Source organism: Esox lucius, unplaced genomic scaffold, assembly GCF_011004845.1.
Source record: "Esox lucius isolate fEsoLuc1 unplaced genomic scaffold, fEsoLuc1.pri scaffold_53_arrow_ctg1, whole genome shotgun sequence".
Lineage (NCBI taxonomy): Eukaryota > Metazoa > Chordata > Actinopteri > Esociformes > Esocidae > Esox > Esox lucius.
In genome coordinates this window covers 18,798-45,186 of record NW_022995033.1, presented here as the reverse complement: position 1 = coordinate 45,186, position 26,389 = coordinate 18,798, and the positions used below count along the sequence as shown (strand labels likewise).

General features: G+C 49.9%; 3 long non-coding RNA genes across 3 annotated transcripts; all 3 read left to right on the top strand.

Annotated features, from left to right (window-relative positions):
* The first annotated feature begins 1,446 nt into the window (after positions 1 to 1,446).
* Positions 1,447 to 26,389, top strand: LOC117594221. The gene is made up of 3 exons (XR_004575585.1): positions 1,447 to 2,425; positions 6,885 to 7,089; positions 26,120 to 26,389. It is a non-coding gene; the product is annotated as an uncharacterized LOC117594221 (long non-coding RNA).
* On the top strand, positions 7,364 to 8,623 carry LOC114839312. The gene is made up of 2 exons (XR_004575582.1): positions 7,364 to 7,486; positions 8,428 to 8,623. It is a non-coding gene; the product is annotated as an uncharacterized LOC114839312 (long non-coding RNA).
* LOC117594220 lies at positions 17,648 to 18,952 on the top strand. The gene is made up of 2 exons (XR_004575584.1): positions 17,648 to 17,735; positions 18,757 to 18,952. It is a non-coding gene; the product is annotated as an uncharacterized LOC117594220 (long non-coding RNA).

Sequence of the window (26,389 nt, the reverse complement as noted above, 5' to 3'; positions counted from 1 at the left end):
CCTGAGTTCAAGTTCCCCATGAGTAGGGAGAAGCATACACAAGTGTAGCCTGAATTGGGGACCACAGGTAAAGGCCTTAAATCATGACCAATGTAGCCTAAATAGTGCTCTCTACTGTGGGTAGAATGCACTTTGATGCCTGCCTATGAATCCATCCTGTTGCCTGTCTATGGAGGTCAGCTGGAGCTGACTCCCAGTGAGCAGAGTATGGCCTACACAGGCCTGCCTACCTCCCTCCCTGGCCTACCTCCCTGGGCCTCCTCCCTGGGCTGCCTGCCTGCCTCCCTGCCTGCCTGGGCCTCCTCCCTGGGCTGCCTGCCTGCCTCCCTGCCTGCCTGGGCCTCCTCCCTGGGCTGCCTGCCTCCCTGCCTGCCTGGGCCTCCTCCCTGGGCTGCCTGCCTCCCTGCCTGCCTGGGCCTCCTCCCTGGGCTGCCTGCCTCCCTGCCTGCCTGGGCCTCCTCCCTGCCTGCCTGCCTGCCTGCCTGCCTACTCCCAGTAGCCTCCTGCAGTAGCAAGGTGGGACTCATAGGCTCCCTTGTGACCAGGCACAGGCTTGTGCTCTCCTTCCCCCCAGTGAGGCTTGCCTACATGGGGGAAGAGCACAAGCCAGCCTACACCCAGCCTACACCCAGCCTACACCCAGCCCATACCCAGCCTCCTGGTCCTCAAACTGGGGGGGAATTCCACCTAAGGCCCCCGAAAAATAAAATGCCCGTCTCAAGCATGACCCTGCCGGGGCTCATTAAATAGCCCTGGTCAAGGCCCAGAACCTCAACCTCCATGAGTCCCCGGGTACCCACTCTTAAGCACCCCCCCGACCCCCCCGGACCCCGAAAGATGCTTAGTGGCGCTCTCAAAAGGGTCGGACACCTGGTAACCAGAATGCATTAAAACAGCAGTCTACCAAACAGCCAGCAGAGGGCCGCTACCAGGGAATGCACTGCCTGGGAGAGATAGACTGATAGGACCTGATCCAAATCACACAGCCCGGTCATACACTGTCCACAAGATGCTCTGATGCTTGCTTCATATTTCACAGGGGACACTACTCCAAAACACAACACTGTACACTAGCACCAGCCTGTAAGTACACCATTTCTGAGGTAGGCAGCACCTCTTTTACTTTATTAAATGATCCAAATCATTGTAAAAAATACCCCTGGGTTATGTGCCATATTTGCCCCGTGACTGATGGCCTGGGAACATCCAAATACATCTTATTTCAGCAAATCCTTTCTTTGCACTCGCATTCACAGTGTGTCTCACAATCAACTTCATGACAAGTGTCTCCCTCTCCTGGCTGGAGTTGGTACTATGCTATATTCTCCGTAGTTGGTGAATTTTAGCATATCTCCACAGGGGGGGCGTGTTTTTGTCGACCTCTCCTGGTTGGAATTAAGAACAACATGTGCTATAGCATCGCGTCGTATTTGGTGAGTTGCAATAAATCTTCCAACACATTGTAGGCGTAATATTTCTTTTATTTTCTTTATGGAATCAATTGTTTCATCCAAGTACATGCCCGTACCATTACACCGGAACGGAACAACATTACACTGCAACGAAACGCCCGTTGCTGTTGACATTAGCCTCCCAGAAACGAGTGTAGTACAATAGTAGCCTATTCACCGTGGTGGCCAAATGCTCTTGTTTGCTAGGCAAAACTCGTCTGTGCATTACCAAACCTTGATCATATCAGACCGGGAAAGACGACGTGTTTGTAGCCTATTCATTTAGAGAAGAGGAGAAGAGGAGAATTCACAATAAATCCCTCTCACAGCCACCGGAGGGCGAGCATTCAAAGTGAGCACGGGTGAAGAGGATAACTATACAAATCATTGGAAATCTCCTTGGATAAATTCATTTGATCGCCTATTCCCTATGGGCAAAATGCTATTGATTTTTTAAACCAATCTCTTCTTGGCTTTTCTATAGCAATCGGGTGAATACGATTTACATTGCGTTAGGAACCTTTGATTCCGGATATCATGTTGACAATGGGACACGGTTAACTGTAAAACAGGATGTTTTTCTCCGTCGTTCAGGTAAGCTTTCGTTCAATACACCTGCTTAAAACACCTGTTTAGTGTATCCTATTATAACCCAGCGAAAGAGGGAGACTTGTGGTATGTAGTTGATTCATTATTTCATTCGTTTACCTATCGTTTGCGCCGCTAACAAGCTAGCGCGAGTAGCTTGCTATTTAGCCAGCTACTATAGGTTACCTATGGCTGTAGCTAACCCGTTAGCAAGTAGGCCGCGCTAGCCAGCTGGCTACTAAAGACGTGAGTGCTACTTGTTTTATTTTCTCAAGTATGTATACATTAATTCCATCAAAATGGGACAACATCTCTGGTGGTGGTAATAATAGATGGTAGAATAAATCCCGTTAGTAAGTAGCTTGCTATTTAGCCAGCTCCTATAGGTTACCTATGGCTTTCGCTAACCCGTTAGCAAGTAGGCCGCGCTAGCCAGCTGGCTACTAAAGACGTGTGCTACTTGTTTTATTTTCTTAGGTAACGCTGCGGGTACAGCTCCGGGGGGGAAAAAATTACAAGACCACTGAACCATTGATCTGGCCTGCCTCCCTGCCTGGGCCTCCTCCCTGCCTGGGCCTCCTCCCTGCCTGGGCCTCCTCCCTGCCTGGGCCTCCTCCCTGCCTGGGCCTCCTCCCTGCCTGGGCCTCCTCCCTGCCTGGGCCTCCTCCCTGCCTGGGCCTCCTCCCTGCCTGGGCCTCCTCCCTGCCTGCCTGCCTGCCAGCCTGCCAGCCTGCCTGCATAGAGAAACTAGAGCCAGGGCTAACCCTATCATCCAGTACCCAGGTGAGAATTGTGCTACATAAATATACTGTGTAGCCTGTATAGAGAACCAGGGCATGATCCTCCCTCCTGTTGTGTGTGTGTGTGTGTGTGTGTGTGTGTGTGTGTGTGTGTGTGTGTGTGTGTGTGTGTGTGTGTGTGTGTGTGTGTGTGTGTGTGTGTGTGTGTTTGCTGTGAAAATTGTGAATCCAACACCAGGCCCGTGCTAATCGCACCTGTAGTTCCTAAGATAGTCCAAGTTGAAGCACAGCCAATCACAAGCCAGATATGCAAATGAGAGTCAAACTCTTGAGGGTCAAAGTCGTTTTTATCCTTATACCTAACCCTAACCCTAACCCTAACCCTAACCCTAACCCTAACCCTAACCCTAACCCTAACCCTAACCCTAACCCTAACCCTAACCCTAACCCTAACCCTAACCCTAACCCTAACCCTAACCCTAACCCTAACCCTAACCCTAACCCTAACCCTAACCCTAACCCTAACCCTAACCCTAACCCTAACCCTAACCCTAACCCTAACCCTAACCCTAACCCTAACCCTAACCCTAACCCTAACCCTAACCCTAACCCTAACCCTAACCCTAACCCTAACCCTAACCCTAACCCTAACCCTAACCCTAACCCTAACCCTAACCCTAACCCTAACCCTAACCCTAACCCTAACCCTAACCCTAACCCTAACCCTAGATCAGTTTCTCTCCTGTGGGTAGAATGAGGCCTGTTGCCTGTCTATGGAGGTCAGCTGGAGCTGACCCCTGAGTTCATGTCCCCCATGAGTAGGGAGAAGCATACACAAGTGTAGCCTGAATATAGGACCAGAGGTAGGCCTTAAATCATGGTCAATGTAGCCTAGATTGAGCCCTCTCCTGTGGGTAGAATGAGGCCTGTTGCCTGTCTATGGAGGTCAGCTGGAGCTGACCCCTGAGTTCATGTCCCCCATGAGTAGGGAGAAGCATACACAAGTGTAGCCTGAATATAGGACCAGAGGTAGGCATGAAATCATGGTCAATGTAGCCTAGAAAGTGCTCTCTAATGTGGGTAGAATGCACTTTGATGCCTGCCTATGAATCACTCCTGTAGCCTGCCTGTGGAGGTGAAAAGGCCCAGAGACTTGTGCTAACAGATATTCCCAATGAGCAGACTAGGACCAGCTCAGTGTAGCCTATGTGAAGGGGATGTCGTGGTCTGTGTCTCCCTCTACTGGCTCAATTTGGAACATACTCTAAGTGCTGTCTGCCACAGTTTGCATGGAGGTGAACAGGCCTAGACTTGATTCCCAGTGAGCAGAGCAGAGTATGGCTGAGTTCAAGTTCCCCATGAGTAGGGAGAAGCATACACAAGTGTAGCCTGAATTGAGGACCAGAGGTAAAGGCCTCAAATCATGACCAAACTAGCCTAGATCAGGTTCTCTCCTGTGGGTAGAATGCACTTTGATGCCTGCCTGCCTATGAATGTTGCCTGTCTATGGAGGTCAGCAGGAGCTGACCCCTGAGTTTATGTTCCCCATGAATAGGGAGAAGCATACACACAAGTGTAGCCTGAATTGGGGACCAGAGGTAAAGGCCTTAAATCATGACCAATGTGGCCTAAATAGTGCTCTCTCATGTGGGTAGAATGAGGCCTGTTCCCTGTCTTTGGAGGTCAGCTGGAGCTGACCCCTGAGTTCAATTTCCCCATGAGTAGGGAGAAGCATACACACAAGTGTAGCCTGAATATAGGACCACAGGTAAGGCCTAAAATCATGACCAGTGTAGCTTAGATCAGGTTCTCTCCTGTGGGTAGAATGCACTTTGATGCCTGCCTATAAATGTTGCCTGTCTATGGAGGTCAGCAGGAGCTGACCCCTGAGTTCAAGTTCCCCATGAGTAGGGAGAAGCATACACAAGTGTAGCCTGAATTGGGGACCACAGGTAAAGGCCTTAAATCATGACCAATGTAGCCTAAATAGTGCTCTCTACTGTGGGTAGAATGCACTTTGATGCCTGCCTATGAATCCATCCTGTTGCCTGTCTATGGAGGTCAGCTGGAGCTGACTCCCAGTGAGCAGAGTATGGCCTACACAGGCCTGCCTACCTCCCTCCCTGGCCTACCTCCCTGGGCCTCCTCCCTGGGCTGCCTGCCTGCCTCCCTGCCTGCCTGGGCCTCCTCCCTGGGCTGCCTGCCTGCCTCCCTGCCTGCCTGGGCCTCCTCCCTGGGCTGCCTGCCTCCCTGCCTGCCTGGGCCTCCTCCCTGGGCTGCCTCCCTCCCTGCCTGCCTGGGCCTCCTCCCTGGGCTGCCTGCCTCCCTGCCTGCCTGGGCCTCCTCCCTGCCTGCCTGCCTGCCTGCCTGCCTACTCCCAGTAGCCTCCTGCAGTAGCAAGGTGGGACTCATAGGCTCCCTTGTGACCAGGCACAGGCTTGTGCTCTCCTTCCCCCCAGTGAGGCTTGCCTACATGGGGGAAGAGCACAAGCCAGCCTACACCCAGCCTACACCCAGCCTACACCCAGCCCATACCCAGCCTCCTGGTCCTCAAACTGGGGGGGAATTCCACCTAAGGCCCCCGAAAAATAAAATGCCCGTCTCAAGCATGACCCTGCCGGGGCTCATTAAATAGCCCTGGTCAAGGCCCAGAACCTCAACCTCCATGAGTCCCCGGGTACCCACTCTTAAGCACCCCCCCGACCCCCCCGGACCCCGAAAGATGCTTAGTGGCGCTCTCAAAAGGGTCGGACACCTGGTAACCAGAATGCATTAAAACAGCAGTCTACCAAACAGCCAGCAGAGGGCCGCTACCAGGGAATGCACTGCCTGGGAGAGATAGACTGATAGGACCTGATCCAAATCACACAGCCCGGTCATACACTGTCCACAAGATGCTCTGATGCTTGCTTCATATTTCACAGGGGACACTACTCCAAAACACAACACTGTACACTAGCACCAGCCTGTAAGTACACCATTTCTGAGGTAGGCAGCACCTCTTTTACTTTATTAAATGATCCAAATCATTGTAAAAAATACCCCTGGGTTATGTGCCATATTTGCCCCGTGACTGATGGCCTGGGAACATCCAAATACATCTTATTTCAGCAAATCGTTTCTTTGCACTCGCATTCACAGTGTGTCTCACAATCAACTTCATGACAAGTGTCTCCCTCTCCTGGCTGGAGTTGGTACTATGCTATATTCTCCGTAGTTGGTGAATTTTAGCATATCTCCACAGGGGGGGCGTGTTTTTGTCGACCTCTCCTGGTTGGAATTAAGAACAACATGTGCTATAGCATCGCGTCGTATTTGGTGAGTTGCAATAAATCTTCCAACACATTGTAGGCGTAATATTTCTTTTATTTTCTTTATGGAATCAATTGTTTCATCCAAGTACATGCCCGTACCATTACACCGGAACGGAACAACATTACACTGCAACGAAACGCCCGTTGCTGTTGACATTAGCCTCCCAGAAACGAGTGTAGTACAATAGTAGCCTATTCACCGTGGTGGCCAAATGCTCTTGTTTGCTAGGCAAAACTCGTCTGTGCATTACCAAACCTTGATCATATCAGACCGGGAAAGACGACGTGTTTGTAGCCTATTCATTTAGAGAAGAGGAGAAGAGGAGAATTCACAATAAATCCCTCTCACAGCCACCGGAGGGCGAGCATTCAAAGTGAGCACGGGTGAAGAGGATAACTATACAAATCATTGGAAATCTCCTTGGATAAATTCATTTGATCGCCTATTCCCTATGGGCAAAATGCTATTGATTTTTTAAACCAATCTCTTCTTGGCTTTTCTATGGCAATCGGGTGAATACGATTTACATTGCGTTAGGAACCTTTGATTCCGGATATCATGTTGACAATGGGACACGGTTAACTGTAAAACAGGATGTTTTTCTCCGTCGTTCAGGTAAGCTTTCGTTCAATACACCTGCTTAAAACACCTGTTTAGTGTATCCTATTATAACCCAGCGAAAGAGGGAGACTTGTGGTATGTAGTTGATTCATTATTTCATTCGTTTACCTATCGTTTGCGCCGCTAACAAGCTAGCGCGAGTAGCTTGCTATTTAGCCAGATACTATAGGTTACCTATGGCTTTCGCTAACCCGTTAGCAAGTAGGCCGCGCTAGCCAGCTGGCTACTAAAGACGTGAGTGCTACTTGTTTTATTTTCTCAAGTATGTATACATTAATTCCATCAAAATGGGACAACATCTCTGATGGTGGTAATAATAGATGGTAGAATAAATCCCGTTAGTAAGTAGCTTGCTATTTAGCCAGCTCCTATAGGTTACCTATGGCTTTCGCTAACCCGTTAGCAAGTAGGCCGCGCTAGCCAGCTGGCTACTAAAGACGTGTGCTACTTGTTTTATTTTCTTAGGTAACGCTGCGGGTACAGCTCCGGGGGGGAAAAAATTACAAGACCACTGAACCATTGATCTGGCCTGCCTCCCTGCCTGGGCCTCCTCCCTGCCTGGGCCTCCTCCCTGCCTGGGCCTCCTCCCTGCCTGGGCCTCCTCCCTGCCTGGGCCTCCTCCCTGCCTGGGCCTCCTCCCTGCCTGGGCCTCCTCCCTGCCTGGGCCTCCTCCCTGCCTGGGCCTCCTCCCTGCCTGCCTGCCTGCCAGCCTGCCAGCCTGCCTGCATAGAGAAACTAGAGCCAGGGCTAACCCTATCATCCAGTACCCAGGTGAGAATTGTGCTACATAAATATACTGTGTAGCCTGTATAGAGAACCAGGGCATGATCCTCCCTCCTGTTGTGTGTGTGTGTGTGTGTGTGTGTGTGTGTGTGTGTGTGTGTGTGTGTGTGTGTGTGTGTGTGTGTGTGTGTGTGTGTGTGTGTGTGTGTGTGTTTGCTGTGAAAATTGTGAATCCAACACCAGGCCCGTGCTAATCGCACCTGTAGTTCCTAAGATAGTCCAAGTTGAAGCACAGCCAATCACAAGCCAGATATGCAAATGAGAGTCAAACTCTTGAGGGTCAAAGTCGTTTTTATCCTTATACCTAACCAAATCCTTTCCCCAAACCCTAACCCTAACCCTTTCCCCAAACCCTAACCCTTTCCCCAAACCCTAACCCTTTCCCCAAACCCTAACCCTTTCCCCAAACCCTAACCCTTTCCCCAAACCCTAACCCTTTCCCCAAACCCTAACCCTTTCCCCAAACCCTTTAACCCTTTCCCCAAACCCTTTCCCCAAACCCTAACCCTTTCCCCAAACCCTTTAACCCTTTCCCCAAACCCTTTCCCCAAACCCTTTAACCCTAACCCTTTCCCCAAACCCTTTCCCCAAACCCTTTAACCCTAACCCTTTAACCCTTTCCCCAAACCCTTTCCCCAAACCCTTTAACCCTTTCCCCAAACCCTTTAACCCTAACCCCAAACCCTTTCCCCAAACCCTTAACCCTGAGCCAAAGTTAGCCCTATTCCCTAAGTAATAGCTAAACCCTTAACCATAACCCATTTCACAGGTGAAGCTTTTGGAATATATAGGTGTGTGTGTGTGTGTGTGTGTGTGTGTGTGTGTGTGTGTGTGTGTGTGTGTGTGTGTGTGTGTGTGTGTGTGTGTGTGTGTGTGTGTGTGTGTGTGTGTGTGTGTGTGTGACACATGTGTTTTTGTCTTGATTGCAGGATGCTACAGAATGCCCTGGGCCCAGGCAGGGGAATCAGCCTTCTACCTGGCCCCACAACACCCAGGCAGGGGAATCAGCCTTCAACCTGACCCCACAACACCTTCCCTGGAAGGAACTGAGCCTGAAACTGCACCCCCTCTTCACCCTGCTCTATGCACCTATTATGATTATTTCAATAAATGTCGTGAAAATGATCTGTCTGTTTTGAATCTATTAACCTACAGTCTATGTTTAGCCAGGAGAGATGTCTCCTAGATGGTGTAAAGACAGGGTGCTTGTGTATGGTTCTCCTGGCTCTATTTGGAACATACTCTAAGTGCTGGCTGCCACAGTGCATAGAGGTCAGCAGGAGCTGAGCCCTGAGTTCCAGTTCCCCATGAGTAGGGAGAAGCATACACAAGTGTAGCCTGAATATAGGACCAGAGGTAGGCATAAAATCATGATCCATGTAGCCTAGATCAGTTTCTCTCCTGTGGGTAGAATGAGGCCTGTTGCCTGTCTATGGAGGTCAGCTGGAGCTGACCCCTGAGTTCATGTCCCCCATGAGTAGGGAGAAGCATACACAAGTGTAGCCTGAATTGGGGACCACAGGTAAGGCATCAAATCATGATCCATGTACCCTAGAAAGTGCTCTCTACTGTGGGTAGAATGCACTTTGATGCCTGCCTGCCTATGAATGTTGCCTGTCTATGGAGGTCAGCTGGAGCTGACCCCTGAGTTCATGTTCCCCATGAGTAGGGAGAAGCATACAGAAGTGTAGCCTGAATTGGGGACCAGAGGTAGGCATACAATCATGGTCAATGTAGCCTAGATCAGTTTCTCTCCTGTGGGTAGAATGAGGCCTGTTGCCTGTCTATGGAGGTCAGCTGGAGCTGACCCCTGAGTTCATGTCCCCCATGAGTAGGGAGAAGCATACACAAGTGTAGCCTGAATTGGGGACCACAGGTAAGGCATCAAATCATGATCCATGTACCCTAGAAAGTGCTCTCTACTGTGGGTAGAATGCACTTTGATGCCTGCCTGCCTATGAATGTTGCCTGTCTATGGAGGTCAGCTGGAGCTGACCCCTGAGTTCATGTCCCCCATGAGTAGGGAGAAGCATACACAAGTGTAGCCTGAATTGGGGACCAGAGGTAGGCATAAAATCATGGTCAATGTAGCCTAGATTGAGCCCTCTCCTGTGGGTAGAATGAGGCCTGTTGCCTGTCTATGGAGGTCACCTGGAGCTGACCCCTTAGTTCATGTCCCCCATGAGTAGGGAGAAGCATACACAAGTGTAGCCTGAATATAGGACCAGAGGTAGGCCTTAAATCATGGTCAATGTAGCCTAGATTGAGCCCTCTCCTGTGGGTAGAATGAGGCCTGTTGCCTGTCTATGGAGGTCAGCTGGAGCTGACCCCTTAGTTCATGTCCCCCATGGGTAGGGAGAAGCATACACAAGTGTAGCCTGAATATAGGACCAGAGGTAGGCCTTAAATCATGGTCAATGTAGCCTAGATTGAGCCCTCTCCTGTGGGTAGAATGAGGCCTGTTGCCTGTCTATGGAGGTCAGCTGAAGCTGACCCCTTAGTTCATGTCCCCCATGAGTAGGGAGAAGCATACACAAGTGTAGCCTGAATATAGGACCAGAGGTAGGCATAAAATCATGGTCAATGTAGCCTAGATTGAGCCCTCTCCTGTGGGTAGAATGAGGCCTGTTGCCTGTCTATGGAGGTCAGCTGGAGCTGACCCCTTAGTTCATGTCCCCCATGAGTAGGGAGAAGCATACAGAAGTGTAGCCTGAATTGGGGACCAGAGGTAGGCATACAATCATGGTCAATGTAGCCTAGATTGAGCCCTCTCCTGTGGGTAGAATGAGGCCTGTTGCCTGTCTATGGAGGTCAGCAGGAGCTGACCCCTGAGTTCATGTTCCCCATGAGTAGGGAGAAGCATACAGAAGTGTAGCCTGAATTGGGGACCAGAGGTAGGCATACAATCATGGTCAATGTAGCCTAGATTGAGCCCTCTCCTGTGGGTAGAATGAGGCCTGTTGCCTGTCTATGGAGGTCAGCTGGAGCTGACCCCTTAGTTCATGTCCCCCATGAGTAGGGAGAAGCATACAGAAGTGTAGCCTGAATTGGGGACCAGAGGTAGGCATACAATCATGGTCAATGTAGCCTAGATTGAGCCCTCTCCTGTGGGTAGAATGAGGCCTGTTGCCTGTCTATGGAGGTCAGCTGGAGCTGACCCCTTAGTTCATGTCCCCCATGAGTAGGGAGAAGCATACACAAGTGTAGCCTGAATATAGGACCAGAGGGAGGCATAAAATCATGGTCAATGTAGCCTAGATCAGTTTCTCTCCTGTGGGTAGAATGAGGCCTGTTGCCTGTCTATGGAGGTCAGCAGGAGCTGACCCCTGAGTTCATGTCCCCCATGAGTAGGGAGAAGCATACACAAGTGTAGCCTGAATATAGGACCAGAGGTAGGCCTTAAATCATGGTCAATGTAGCCTAGATTGAGCCCTCTCCTGTGGGTAGAATGAGGCCTGTAGCCTGCCTATGGAGGTGAAAAGGCCCAGAGACTTGTGCCAACAGATATTCCCAATGAGCAGACTAGGACCAGCTCAGTGTAGCCTATGTGAAGGGGATGTCGTGGTCTGTGTCTCCCTCTACTGGCTCAATTTGGAACATACTCTAAGTGCTGTCTGCCACAGTTTGCATGAAGGTGAACAGGCCTAGACTTGATTCCCAGTGAGCAGAGCAGAGTATGGCTGAGTTCAAGTTCCCCATGAGTAGGGAGAAGCATGCACAAGTGTAGCCTGAATTGGGGACCACAGGTAAAGGCCTTAAATCATGACCAATGTGGCCTAAATAGTGCTCTCTCATGTGGGTAGAATGAGGCCTGTTGCCTGTCTATGGAGGTCAGCTGGAGCTGACCCCTTAGTTCATGTCCCCCATGAGTAGGGAGAAGCATACAGAAGTGTAGCCTGAATTGGGGACCAGAGGTAGGCATACAATCATGGTCAATGTAGCCTAGATTGAGCCCTCTCCTGTGGGTAGAATGAGGCCTGTTGCCTGTCTATGGAGGTCAGCTGGAGCTGACCCCTTAGTTCATGTCCCCCATGAGTAGGGAGAAGCATACAGAAGTGTAGCCTGAATTGGGGACCAGAGGTAGGCATACAATCATGGTCAATGTAGCCTAGATTGAGCCCTCTCCTGTGGGTAGAATGAGGCCTGTTGCCTGTCTATGGAGGTCAGCTGGAGCTGACCCCTTAGTTCATGTCCCCCATGAGTAGGGAGAAGCATACACAAGTGTAGCCTGAATATAGGACCAGAGGGAGGCATAAAATCATGGTCAATGTAGCCTAGATCAGTTTCTCTCCTGTGGGTAGAATGAGGCCTGTTGCCTGTCTATGGAGGTCAGCTGGAGCTGACCCCTTAGTTCATGTCCCCCATGAGTAGGGAGAAGCATACACAAGTGTAGCCTGAATATAGGACCAGAGGTAGGCCTTAAATCATGGTCAATGTAGCCTAGATTGAGCCCTCTCCTGTGGGTAGAATGAGGCCTGTAGCCTGCCTATGGAGGTGAAAAGGCCCAGAGACTTGTGCCAACAGATATTCCCAATGAGCAGACTAGGACCAGCTCAGTGTAGCCTATGTGAAGGGGATGTCGTGGTCTGTGTCTCCCTCTACTGGCTCAATTTGGAACATACTCTAAGTGCTGTCTGCCACAGTTTGCATGAAGGTGAACAGGCCTAGACTTGATTCCCAGTGAGCAGAGCAGAGTATGGCTGAGTTCAAGTTCCCCATGAGTAGGGAGAAGCATGCACAAGTGTAGCCTGAATTGGGGACCACAGGTAAAGGCCTTAAATCATGACCAATGTGGCCTAAATAGTGCTCTCTCATGTGGGTAGAATGAGGCCTGTTGCCTGTCTATGGAGGTCAGCTGGAGCTGACCCCTTAGTTCATGTCCCCCATGAGTAGGGAGAAGCATACAGAAGTGTAGCCTGAATTGGGGACCAGAGGTAGGCATACAATCATGGTCAATGTAGCCTAGATTGAGCCCTCTCCTGTGGGTAGAATGAGGCCTGTTGCCTGTCTATGGAGGTCAGCTGGAGCTGACCCCTTAGTTCATGTCCCCCATGAGTAGGGAGAAGCATACAGAAGTGTAGCCTGAATTGGGGACCAGAGGTAGGCATACAATCATGGTCAATGTAGCCTAGATTGAGCCCTCTCCTGTGGGTAGAATGAGGCCTGTTGCCTGTCTATGGAGGTCAGCTGGAGCTGACCCCTTAGTTCATGTCCCCCATGAGTAGGGAGAAGCATACACAAGTGTAGCCTGAATATAGGACCAGAGGGAGGCATAAAATCATGGTCAATGTAGCCTAGATCAGTTTCTCTCCTGTGGGTAGAATGAGGCCTGTTGCCTGTCTATGGAGGTCAGCTGGAGCTGACCCCTGAGTTCATGTCCCCCATGAGTAGGGAGAAGCATACACAAGTGTAGCCTGAATATAGGACCAGAGGTAGGCCTTAAATCATGGTCAATGTAGCCTAGATTGAGCCCTCTCCTGTGGGTAGAATGAGGCCTGTAGCCTGCCTATGGAGGTGAAAAGGCCCAGAGACTTGTGCCAACAGATATTCCCAATGAGCAGACTAGGACCAGCTCAGTGTAGCCTATGTGAAGGGGATGTCGTGGTCTGTGTCTCCCTCTACTGGCTCAATTTGGAACATACTCTAAGTGCTGTCTGCCACAGTTTGCATGAAGGTGAACAGGCCTAGACTTGATTCCCAGTGAGCAGAGCAGAGTATGGCTGAGTTCAAGTTCCCCATGAGTAGGGAGAAGCATGCACAAGTGTAGCCTGAATTGGGGACCACAGGTAAAGGCCTTAAATCATGACCAATGTGGCCTAAATAGTGCTCTCTCATGTGGGTAGAATGAGGCCTGTTGCCTGTCTATGGAGGTCAGCTGGAGCTGACCCCTTAGTTCATGTCCCCCATGAGTAGGGAGAAGCATACACAAGTGTAGCCTGAATATAGGACCAGAGGTAGGCATACAATCATGGTCAATGTAGCCTAGATTGAGCCCTCTCCTGTGGGTAGAATGAGGCCTGTTGCCTGTCTATGGAGGTCAGCTGGAGCTGACCCCTTAGTTCATGTCCCCCATGAGTAGGGAGAAGCATACAGAAGTGTAGCCTGAATTGGGGACCAGAGGTAGGCATACAATCATGGTCAATGTAGCCTAGATTGAGCCCTCTCCTGTGGGTAGAATGAGGCCTGTTGCCTGTCTATGGAGGTCAGCTGGAGCTGACCCCTTAGTTCATGTCCCCCATGAGTAGGGAGAAGCATACACAAGTGTAGCCTGAATATAGGACCAGAGGGAGGCATAAAATCATGGTCAATGTAGCCTAGATCAGTTTCTCTCCTGTGGGTAGAATGAGGCCTGTTGCCTGTCTATGGAGGTCAGCAGGAGCTGACCCCTGAGTTCATGTCCCCCATGAGTAGGGAGAAGCATACACAAGTGTAGCCTGAATATAGGACCAGAGGTAGGCCTTAAATCATGGTCAATGTAGCCTAGATTGAGCCCTCTCCTGTGGGTAGAATGAGGCCTGTTGCCTGTCTATGGAGGTCAGCTGGAGCTGACCCCTGAGTTCATGTCCCCCATGAGTAGGGAGAAGCATACACAAGTGTAGCCTGAATATAGGACCAGAGGTAGGCATGAAATCATGGTCAATGTAGCCTAGAAAGTGCTCTCTAATGTGGGTAGAATGCACTTTGATGCCTGCCTATGAATCACTCCTGTAGCCTGCCTGTGGAGGTGAAAAGGCCCAGAGACTTGTGCTAACAGATATTCCCAATGAGCAGACTAGGACCAGCTCAGTGTAGCCTATGTGAAGGGGATGTCGTGGTCTGTGTCTCCCTCTACTGGCTCAATTTGGAACATACTCTAAGTGCTGTCTGCCACAGTTTGCATGGAGGTGAACAGGCCTAGACTTGATTCCCAGTGAGCAGAGCAGAGTATGGCTGAGTTCAAGTTCCCCATGAGTAGGGAGAAGCATACACAAGTGTAGCCTGAATTGAGGACCAGAGGTAAAGGCCTCAAATCATGACCAAACTAGCCTAGATCAGGTTCTCTCCTGTGGGTAGAATGCACTTTGATGCCTGCCTGCCTATGAATGTTGCCTGTCTATGGAGGTCAGCAGGAGCTGACCCCTGAGTTTATGTTCCCCATGAATAGGGAGAAGCATACACAAGTGTAGCCTGAATTGGGGACCAGAGGTAAAGGCCTTAAATCATGACCAATGTGGCCTAAATAGTGCTCTCTCATGTGGGTAGAATGAGGCCTGTTCCCTGTCTATGGAGGTCAGCTGGAGCTGACCCCTGAGTTTAAGTTCCCCATGAGTAGGGAGAAGCATACACACAAGTGTAGCCTGAATTGGGGACCACAGGTAAGGCCTAAAATCATGACCAGTGTAGCCTAAATAGTGCTCTCTCATGTGGGTAGAATGAGGCCTGTTCCCTGTCTATGGAGGTCAGCTGGAGCTGACCCCTGAGTTCAATTTCCCCATGAGTAGGGAGAAGCATACACACAAGTGTAGCCTGAATATAGGACCACAGGTAAGGCCTAAAATCATGACCAGTGTAGCTTAGATCAGGTTCTCTCCTGTGGGTAGAATGCACTTTGATGCCTGCCTATAAATGTTGCCTGTCTATGGAGGTCAGCAGGAGCTGACCCCTGAGTTCCAGTTCCCCATGAGTAGGGAGAAGCATACACAAGTGTAGCCTGAATTGGGGACCACAGGTAAAGGCCTTAAATCATGACCAATGTAGCCTAAATAGTGCTCTCTACTGTGGGTAGAATGCACTTTGATGCCTGCCTATGAATCCATCCTGTTGCCTGTCTATGGAGGTCAGCTGGAGCTGACTCCCAGTGAGCAGAGTATGGCCTACACAGGCCTGCCTACCTCCCTCCCTGGCCTGCCTCCCTGCCTCCCTGGCCTACCTCCCTGGGCCTCCTCCCTGTGCTGCCTCCCTCCCTGCCTGGGCCTCCTCCCTGTGCTGCCTCCCTCCCTGCCTGGGCCTCCTCCCTGCCTGCCTGCCTGCCTGCCTACTCCCAGTAGCCTCCTGCAGTAGCAAGGTGGGACTCATAGGCTCCCTTGTGACCAGGCACAGGCTTGTGCTCTCCTTCCCCCCAGCCTACACCCAGCCTACACCCAGCCTACACCCAGCCCATACCCAGCCTCCTGGTCCTCAAACTGGGGGGGAATTCCACCTGAGGCCCCCGAAAAAGAAAATGCCCGTCTCAAGCATGACCCTGCCGGGGCTCATTAAATAGCCCTGGTCAAGGCCCAGAACCTCAACCTCCATGAGTCCCCGGGTACCCACTCTTAAGCACCCCCCCGACCCCCCCGGACCCCGAAAGATGCTTAGTGGCGCTCTCAAAAGGGTCGGACACCTGGTAACCAGAATGCATTAAAACAGCAGTCTACCAAACAGCCAGCAGAGGGCCGCTACCAGGGAATGCACTGCCTGGGAGAGATAGACTGATAGGACCTGATCCAAATCACACAGCCCGGTCATACACTGTCCACAAGATGCTCTGATGCTTGCTTCATATTTCACAGGGGACACTACTCAAAAACACAACACTGTACACTAGCACCAGCCTGTAAGTACACCATTTCTGAGGTAGGCAGCACCTCTTTTACTTTATTAAATGATCCAAATCATTGTAAAAAATACCCCTGGGTTATGTGCCATATTTGCCCCGTGACTGATGGCCTGGGAACATCCAAATACATCTTATTTCAGCAAATCGTTTCTTTGCACTCGCATTCACAGTGTGTCTCACAATCAACTTCATGACAAGTGTCTCCCTCTCCTGGCTGGAGTTGGTACTATGCTATATTCTCCGTAGTTGGTGAATTTTAGCATATCTCCACAGGGGGGGCGTGTTTTTGTCGACCTCTCCTGGTTGGAATTAAGAACAACATGTGCTATAGCATCGCGTCGTATTTGGTGAGTTGCAATAAATCTTCCAACACATTGTAGGCGTAATATTTCTTTTATTTTCTTCATGGAATCAATTGTTTCATCCAAGTACATGCCCGTACCATTACACCGGAACGGAACAACATTACACTGCAACGAAACGCCCGTTGCTGTTGACATTAGCCTCCCAGAAACGAGTGTAGTACAATAGTAGCCTATTCACCGTGGTGGCCAAATGCTCTTGTTTGCTAGGCAAAACTCGTCTGTGCATTACCAAACCTTGATCATATCAGACCGGGAAAGACGACGTGTTTGTAGCCTATTCATTTAGAGAAGAGGAGAAGAGGAGAATTCACAATAAATCCCTCTCACAGCCACCGGAGGGCGAGCATTCAAAGTGAGCACGGGTGAAGAGGATAACTATACAAATCATTGGAAATCTCCTTGGATAAATTCATTTGATCGCCTATTCCCTATGGGCAAAATGCTATTGATTTTTTAAACCAATCTCTTCTTGGCTTTTCTATAGCAATCGGGTGAATACGATTTACATTGCGTTAGGAACCTTTGATTCCGGATATCATGTTGACAATGGGACACGGTTAACTGTAAAACAGGATGTTTTTCTCCGTCGTTCAGGTAAGCTTTCGTTCAATACACCTGCTTAAAACACCTGTTTAGTGTATCCTATTATAACCCAGCGAAAGAGGGAGACTTGTGGTATGTAGTTGATTCATTATTTCATTCGTTTACCTATCGTTTGCGCCGCTAACAAGCTAGCGCGAGTAGCTTGCTATTTAGCCAGATACTATAGGTTACCTATGGCTGTAGCTAACCCGTTAGCAAGTAGGCCGCGCTAGCCAGCTGGCTACTAAAGACGTGAGTGCTACTTGTTTTATTTTCTCAAGTATGTATACATTAATTCCATCAAAATGGGACAACATCTCTGGTGGTGGTGAGAATAGATGGTAGAATAAATCCCGTTAGTAAGTAGCTTGCTATTTAGCCAGCTCCTATAGGTTACCTATGGCTTTCGCTAACCCGTTAGCAAGTAGGCCGCGCTAGCCAGCTGGCTACTAAAGACGTGTGCTACTTGTTTTATTTTCTTAGGTAACGCTGCGGGTACAGCTCCGGGGGGGAAAAAATTACAAGACCACTGAACCATTGATCTGGCCTGCCTGCCTGCCTGGGCCTCCTCCCTGCCTGGGCCTCCTCCCTGCCTGGGCCTCCTCCCTGCCTGCCTGCCTGCCTGCCTGCCTGGCCTGCCTGCCTGCCAGCCTGCCAGCCTGCCTGCATAGAGAAACTAGAGCCAGGGCTAACCCTATCATCCAGTACCCAGGTGAGAATTGTGCTACATAAATATACTGTGTAGCCTGTATAGAGAACCAGGGCATGATCCTCCCTCCTGTTGTGTGTGTGTGTGTGTGTGTGTGTGTGTGTGTGTGTGTGTGTGTGTGTGTGTGTGTGTGTGTGTGTGTGTGTGTGTGTGTGTGTGTGTGTGTTTGCTGTGAAAATTGTGAATCCAACACCAGGCCCGTGCTAATCGCACCTGTAGTTCCTAAGATAGTCCAAGTTGAAGCACAGCCAATCACAAGCCAGATATGCAAATGAGAGTCAAACTCTTGAGGGTCAAAGTCGTTTTTATCCTTATACCTAACCAAATCCTTTCCCCAAACCCTAACCCTAACCCTTTCCCCAAACCCTAACCCTTTCCCCAAACCCTAACCCTTTCCCCAAACCCTAACCCTTTCCCCAAACCCTAACCCTTTCCCCAAACCCTAACCCTTTCCCCAAACCCTTTAACCCTTTCCCCAAACCCTTTCCCCAAACCCTTTAACCCTAACCCTTTCCCCAAACCCTTTCCCCAAACCCTTTAACCCTAACCCTTTCCCCAAACCCTAACCCTTTCCCCAAACCCTAACCCTTTCCCCAAACCCTTTAACCCTTTCCCCAAACCCTTTCCCCAAACCCTTTAACCCTAACCCTTTCCCCAAACCCTTTCCCCAAACCCTTTAACCCTAACCCTTTAACCCTTTCCCCAAACCCTTTAACCCTTTCCCCAAACCCTTTAACCCTAACCCCAAACCCTTTCCCCAAACCCTTAACCCTGAGCCAAAGTTAGCCCTATTCCCTAAGTAATAGCTAAACCCTTAACCATAACCCATTTCACAGGTGAAGCTTTTGGAATATATAGGTGTGTGTGTGTGTGTGTGTGTGTGTGTGTGTGTGTGTGTGTGTGTGTGTGTGTGTGTGTGTGTGTGTGTGTGTGTGTGTGTGTGTGTGTGTGTGTGTGTGTGTGTGTGTGTGTGTGTGTGTGTGTGTGTGTGTGTGTGACACATGTGTTTTTGTCTTGATTGCAGGATGCTACAGAATGCCCTGGGCCCAGGCAGGGGAATCAGCCTTCTACCTGGCCCCACAACACCCAGGCAGGGGAATCAGCCTTCAACCTGGCCCCACAACACCTTCCCTGGAAGGAACTGAGCCTGAGACTACACCCCCTCTTCACCCTGCTCTATGCACCTATTATGATTATTTCAATAAATGTCATGAAAATGATCTGTCTGTTTTGAATCTATTAACCTACAGTCTATGTTTAGCCAGGAGAGATGTCTCCTAGATGGTGTAAAGACAGGGTGCTTGTGTATGGTTCTCCTGGCTCTATTTGGAACATACTCTAAGTGCTGGCTGCCACAGTGCATAGAGGTCAGCAGGAGCTGAGCCCTGAGTTCCAGTTCCCCATGAGTAGGGAGAAGCATACACAAGTGTAGCCTGAATATAGGACCAGAGGTAGGCATAAAATCATGATCCATGTAGCCTAGATCAGTTTCTCTCCTGTGGGTAGAATGAGGCCTGTTGCCTGTCTATGGAGGTCAGCTGGAGCTGACCCCTGAGTTCATGTCCCCCATGAGTAGGGAGAAGCATACACAAGTGTAGCCTGAATTGGGGACCACAGGTAAGGCATCAAATCATGATCCATGTACCCTAGAAAGTGCTCTCTACTGTGGGTAGAATGCACTTTGATGCCTGCCTGCCTATGAATGTTGCCTGTCTATGGAGGTCAGCTGGAGCTGACCCCTGAGTTCATGTTCCCCATGAGTAGGGAGAAGCATACAGAAGTGTAGCCTGAATTGGGGACCAGAGGTAGGCATACAATCATGGTCAATGTAGCCTAGATCAGTTTCTCTCCTGTGGGTAGAATGAGGCCTGTTGCCTGTCTATGGAGGTCAGCTGGAGCTGACCCCTGAGTTCATGTCCCCCATGAGTAGGGAGAAGCATACACAAGTGTAGCCTGAATTGGGGACCACAGGTAAGGCATCAAATCATGATCCATGTACCCTAGAAAGTGCTCTCTACTGTGGGTAGAATGCACTTTGATGCCTGCCTGCCTATGAATGTTGCCTGTCTATGGAGGTCAGCTGGAGCTGACCCCTGAGTTCATGTCCCCCATGAGTAGGGAGAAGCATACACAAGTGTAGCCCGAATTGGGGACCAGAGGTAGGCATAAAATCATGGTCAATGTAGCCTAGATTGAGCCCTCTCCTGTGGGTAGAATGAGGCCTGTTGCCTGTCTATGGAGGTCACCTGGAGCTGACCCCTTAGTTCATGTCCCCCATGAGTAGGGAGAAGCATACACAAGTGTAGCCTGAATATAGGACCAGAGGTAGGCCTTAAATCATGGTCAATGTAGCCTAGATTGAGCCCTCTCCTGTGGGTAGAATGAGGCCTGTTGCCTGTCTATGGAGGTCAGCTGGAGCTGACCCCTTAGTTCATGTCCCCCATGGGTAGGGAGAAGCATACACAAGTGTAGCCTGAATATAGGACCAGAGGTAGGCCTTAAATCATGGTCAATGTAGCCTAGATTGAGCCCTCTCCTGTGGGTAGAATGAGGCCTGTTGCCTGTCTATGGAGGTCAGCTGAAGCTGACCCCTTAGTTCATGTCCCCCATGAGTAGGGAGAAGCATACACAAGTGTAGCCTGAATATAGGACCAGAGGTAGGCATAAAATCATGGTCAATGTAGCCTAGATTGAGCCCTCTCCTGTGGGTAGAATGAGGCCTGTTGCCTGTCTATGGAGGTCAGCTGGAGCTGACCCCTTAGTTCATGTCCCCCATGAGTAGGGAGAAGCATACAGCAAGTGTAGCCTGAATTGGGGACCAGAGGTAGGCATACAATCATGGTCAATGTAGCCTAGATTGAGCCCTCTCCTGTGGGTAGAATGAGGCCTGTTGCCTGTCTATGGAGGTCAGCAGGAGCTGACCCCTGAGTTCATGTTCCCCATGAGTAGGGAGAAGCATACAGAAGTGTAGCCTGAATTGGGGACCAGAGGTAGGCATACAATCATGGTCAATGTAGCCTAGATTGAGCCCTCTCCTGTGGGTAGAATGAGGCCTGTTGCCTGTCTATGGAGGTCAGCTGGAGCTGACCCCTTAGTTCATGTCCCCCATGAGTAGGGAGAAGCATACAGAAGTGTAGCCTGAATTGGGGACCAGAGGTAGGCATACAATCATGGTCAATGTAGCCTAGATTGAGCCCTCTCCTGTGGGTAGAATGAGGCCTGTTGCCTGTCTATGGAGGTCAGCTGGAGCTGACCCCTTAGTTCATGTCCCCCATGAGTAGGGAGAAGCATACACAAGTGTAGCCTGAATTGGGGACCAGAGGTAGGCATACAATCATGGTCAATGTAGCCTAGATTGAGCCCTCTCCTGTGGGTAGAATGAGGCCTGTTGCCTGTCTATGGAGGTCAGCTGGAGCTGACCCCTTAGTTCATGTCCCCCATGAGTAGGGAGAAGCATACACAAGTGTAGCCTGAATATAGGACCAGAGGTAGGCATAAAATCATGGTGGGGACCAGAGGTAAAGGCCTAAAATCATGATCCATGTTGCCTAAATAGTGCTCTCTCATGTGGGTAGATTGAGGCCTGTTGCCTGTCTATGGAGGTCAGCTGGAGCTGACCCCTGAGTTCATGTCCCCCATGAGTAGGGAGAAGCATACACAAGTGTAGCCTGAATATAGGACCAGAGGTAGGCATACAATCATGGTCAATGTAGCCTAGATTGAGCCCTCTCCTGTGGGTAGAATGAGGCCTGTTGCCTGTCTATGGAGGTCAGCTGGAGCTGACCCCTTAGTTCATGTCCCCCATGAGTAGGGAGAAGCATACACAAGTGTAGCCTGAATATAGGACCAGAGGTAGGCATACAATCATGGTCAATGTAGCCTAGATTGAGCCCTCTCCTGTGGGTAGAATGAGGCCTGTTGCCTGTCTATGGAGGTCAGCTGGAGCTGACCCCTGAGTTCATGTCCCCCATGAGTAGGGAGAAGCATACACAAGTGTAGCCTGAATATAGGACCAGAGGTAGGCCTAAAATCATGGTCAATGTAGCCTAGATTGAGCCCTCTCCTGTGGGTAGAATGAGGCCTGTTGCCTGTCTATGGAGGTCAGCTGGAGCTGACCCCTGAGTTCATGTCCCCCATGAGTAGGGAGAAGCATACACAAGTGTAGCCTGAATATAGGACCAGAGGTAGGCATGAAATCATGGTCAATGTAGCCTAGAAAGTGCTCTCTAATGTGGGTAGAATGCACTTTGATGCCTGCCTATGAATCACTCCTGTAGCCTGCCTGTGGAGGTGAAAAGGCCCAGAGACTTGTGCTAACAGATATTCCCAATGAGCAGACTAGGACCAGCTCAGTGTAGCCTATGTGAAGGGGATGTCGTGGTCTGTGTCTCCCTCTACTGGCTCAATTTGGAACATACTCTAAGTGCTGTCTGCCACAGTTTGCATGGAGGTGAACAGGCCTAGACTTGATTCCCAGTGAGCAGAGCAGAGTATGGCTGAGTTCAAGTTCCCCATGAGTAGGGAGAAGCATACACAAGTGTAGCCTGAATTGAGGACCAGAGGTAAAGGCCTCAAATCATGACCAAACTAGCCTAGATCAGGTTCTCTCCTGTGGGTAGAATGCACTTTGATGCCAGCCTGAATATAGGACCAGAGGTAGGCATACAATCATGGTCAATGTAGCCTAGATTGAGCCCTCTCCTGTGGGTAGAATGAGGCCTGTTGCCTGTCTATGGAGGTCAGCTGGAGCTGACCCCTGAGTTTAAGTTCCCCATGAGTAGGGAGAAGCATACACAAGTGTAGCCTGAATATAGGACCAGAGGTAGGCATACAATCATGGTCAATGTAGCCTAGATTGAGCCCTCTCCTGTGGGTAGAATGAGGCCTGTTGCCTGTCTATGGAGGTCAGCTGGAGCTGACCCCTGAGTTTAAGTTCCCCATGAGTAGGGAGAAGCATACACAAGTGTAGCCTGAATATAGGACCAGAGGTAGGCATAAAATCATGGTCAATGTAGCCTAGATTGAGCCCTCTCCTGTGGGTAGAATGAGGCCTGTTGCCTGTCTATGGAGGTCAGCTGGAGCTGACCCCTGAGTTTAAGTTCCCCATGAGTAGGGAGAAGCATACACAAGTGTAGCCTGAATATAGGACCAGAGGTAGGCATACAATCATGGTCAATGTAGCCTAGATTGAGCCCTCTCCTGTGGGTAGAATGAGGCCTGTTGCCTGTCTATGGAGGTCAGCTGGAGCTGACCCCTGAGTTTAAGTTCCCCATGAGTAGGGAGAAGCATACAGAAGTGTAGCCTGAATTGGGGACCAGGGGCAAAGCATAAAACAATGATCCATGTACCCTAGAAAGTGCTCTCTACTGTGGGTAGAATGCACTTTGATGCCTGCCTATGAATCACTCCTGTAGCCTGCCTTTGGAGGTGAAAAGGCCCAGAGACTTGTGCTAACAGATATTCCCAATGAGCAGACTAGGACCAGCTCAGTGTAGCCTATGTGAAGGGGATGTCGTGGTCTGTGTCTCCCTCTACTGGCTCAATTTGGAACATACTCTAAGTGCTGTCTGCCACAGTGTGCATGGAGGTGAACAGGCCTAGACTTGATTCCCAGTGAGCAGAGCAGAGTATGGCTGAGTTCAAGTTCCCCATGAGTAGGGAGAAGCATACACAAGTGTAGCCTGAATTGAGGACCAGAGGTAAAGGCCTCAAATCATGACCAAACTAGCCTAGATCAGGTTCTCTCCTGTGGGTAGAATGCACTTTGATGCCTGCCTGCCTATGAATGTTGCCTGTCTATGGAGGTCAGCTGGAGCTGACCCCTGAGTTTAAGTTCCCCATGAGTAGGGAGAAGCATACACAAGTGTAGCCTGAATTGGGGACCACAGGTAAAGGCCTTAAATCATGACCAATGTGGCCTAAATAGTGCTCTCTCATGTGGGTAGAATGAGGCCTGTTGCCTGTCTATGGAGGTCAGCTGGAGCTGACCCCTGAGTTTAAGTTCCCCATGAGTAGGGAGAAGCATGCACAAGTGTAGCCTGAATTGGGGACCAGAGGTAAAGGCCTTAAATCATGACCAATGTGGCCTAAATAGTGCTCTCTCATGTGGGTAGAATGAGGCCTGTATAAATGTTGCCTGTCTATGGAGGTCAGCAGGAGCTGACCCCTGAGTTTATGTTCCCCATGAATAGGGAGAAGCATACACAAGTGTAGCCTGAATTGGGGACCAGAGGTAAAGGCCTTAAATCATGACCAATGTGGCCTAAATAGTGCTCTCTCATGTGGGTAGAATGAGGCCTGTTGCCTGTCTATGGAGGTCAGCTGGAGCTGACCCCTGAGTTTAAGTTCCCCATGAGTAGGGAGAAGCATACACAAGTGTAGCCTGAATTGGGGACCAGAGGTAAAGGCCTTAAATCATGACCAATGTAGCCTAAATAGTGCTCTCTACTGTGGGTAGAATGCACTTTGATGCCTGCCTATGAATCCATCCTGTTGCCTGTCTATGGAGGTCAGCTGGAGCTGACTCCCAGTGAGCAGAGTATGGCCTACACAGGGCTGCCTACCTACCTGCCTGCCTCCCTCCCTCCCTGGCCTACCTCCCTGGCCTACCTCCCTGCCTGCCTGGGCCTCCTCCCTGTGCTGCCTCCCTCCCTGCCTGGGCCTCCTCCCTGCCTGCCTGCCTGCCTGCCTACTCCCAGTAGCCTCCTGCAGTAGCAAGGTGGGACTCATAGGCTCCCTTGTGACCAGGCACAGGCTTGTGCTCTCCTTCCCCCCAGCCTACACCCAGCCTACACCCAGCCTACACCCAGCCCATACCCAGCCTCCTGGTCCTCAAACTGGGGGGGAATTCCACCTGAGGCCCCCGAAAAAGAAAATGCCCGTCTCAAGCATGACCCTGCCGGGGCTCATTCAATAGCCCTGGTCCTGGCCCAGAACCTCAACCTCCATGAGTCCCCGGGTACCCACTCTTAAGCACCCCCCCGACCCCCCCGGACCCCGAAAGATGCTTAGTGGCGCTCTCAAAAGGGTCGGACACCTGGTAACCAGAATGCATTAAAACAGCAGTCTACCAAACAGCCAGCAGAGGGCCGCTACCAGGGAATGCACTGCCTGGGAGAGATAGACTGATAGGACCTGATCCAAATCACACAGCCCGGTCATACACTGTCCACAAGATGCTCTGATGCTTGCTTCATATTTCACAGGGGACACTACTCAAAAACACAACACTGTACACTAGCACCAGCCTGTAAGTACACCATTTCTGAGGTAGGCAGCACCTCTTTTACTTTATTAAATGATCCAAATCATTGTAAAAAATACCCCTGGGTTATGTGCCATATTTGCCCCGTGACTGATGGCCTGGGAACATCCAAATACATCTTATTTCAGCAAATCCTTTCTTTGCACTCGCATTCACAGTGTGTCTCACAATCAACTTCATGACAAGTGTCTCCCTCTCCTGGCTGGAGTTGGTACTATGCTATATTCTCCGTAGTTGGTGAATTTTAGCATATCTCCACAGGGGGGGCGTGTTTTTGTCGACCTCTCCTGGTTGGAATTAAGAACAACATGTGCTATAGCATCGCGTCGTATTTGGTGAGTTGCAATAAATCTTCCAACACATTGTAGGCGTAATATTTCTTTTATTTTCTTCATGGAATCAATTGTTTCATCCAAGTACATGCCCGTACCATTACACCGGAACTGAACAACATTACACTGCAACGAAACGCCCGTTGCTGTTGACATTAGCCTCCCAGAAACGAGTGTAGTACAATAGTAGCCTATTCACCGTGGTGGCCAAATGCTCTTGTTTGCTAGGCAAAACTCGTCTGTGCATTACCAAACCTTGATCATATCAGACCGGGAAAGACGACGTGTTTGTAGCCTATTCATTTAGAGAAGAGGAGAAGAGGAGAATTCACAATAAATCCCTCTCACAGCCACCGGAGGGCGAGCATTCAAAGTGAGCACGGGTGAAGAGGATAACTATACAAATCATTGGAAATCTCCTTGGATAAATTCATTTGATCGCCTATTCCCTATGGGCAAAATGCTATTGATTTTTTAAACCAATCTCTTCTTGGCTTTTTCTATAGCAATCGGGTGAATACGATTTACATTGCGTTAGGAACCTTTGATTCCGGATATCATGTTGACAATGGGACACGGTTAACTGTAAAACAGGATGTTTTTCTCCGTCGTTCAGGTAAGCTTTCGTTCAATACACCTGCTTAAAACACCTGTTTAGTGTATCCTATTATAACCCAGCGAAAGAGGGAGACTTGTGGTATGTAGTTGATTCATTATTTCATTCGTTTACCTATCGTTTGCGCCGCTAACAAGCTAGCGCGAGTAGCTTGCTATTTAGCCAGATACTATAGGTTACCTATGGCTTTCGCTAACCCGTTAGCAAGTAGGCCGCGCTAGCCAGCTGGCTACTAAAGACGTGAGTGCTACTTGTTTTATTTTCTCAAGTATGTATACATTAATTCCATCAAAATGGGACAACATCTCTGATGGTGGTAATAATAGATGGTAGAATAAATCCCGTTAGTAAGTAGCTTGCTATTTAGCCAGCTCCTATAGGTTACCTATGGCTTTCGCTAACCCGTTAGCAAGTAGGCCGCGCTAGCCAGCTGGCTACTAAAGAC